We start from the raw sequence: 383 nt of genomic DNA on the forward strand, positions 1-383 counted from the left end.
ATGAATCCTCCAAAAATTGGGAAAAAAGTGGAGAGGAGAAGGAGATGAACCTCACCAAATTTCCCTTCAAAGCCAAAAACACCCCAAGGTGAGACCTCCAAAAATTGGGAGAAAAGTGGAGAGGAGAAGAAGATGAACCTCACCGAATTTGCCTCTTCTGAGCCAAAAACACCCCAAGGTGAGACCTCTAAAAATTGGGAAAAAATGTGGAGAGGAACAGGAGATGAATCTCACTCAATTTCCCTCTTCTCAACCTAAAAACAGCTCAAGGTGAGACCTCCAAAAATCGGGAAAAAAGTGGAGAGGAGAAGGAGATGAACCTCACCAAATTTGTCTCTTTTCAACCTAAAACAGCTCAAGATGAATCCTCCAAAAATTGGGAA

The sequence above is a fragment of the Parus major genome, unplaced genomic scaffold (genome assembly GCF_001522545.3).
Source record: "Parus major isolate Abel unplaced genomic scaffold, Parus_major1.1 Scaffold415, whole genome shotgun sequence".
Taxonomy (NCBI): Eukaryota; Metazoa; Chordata; class Aves; order Passeriformes; family Paridae; genus Parus; species Parus major.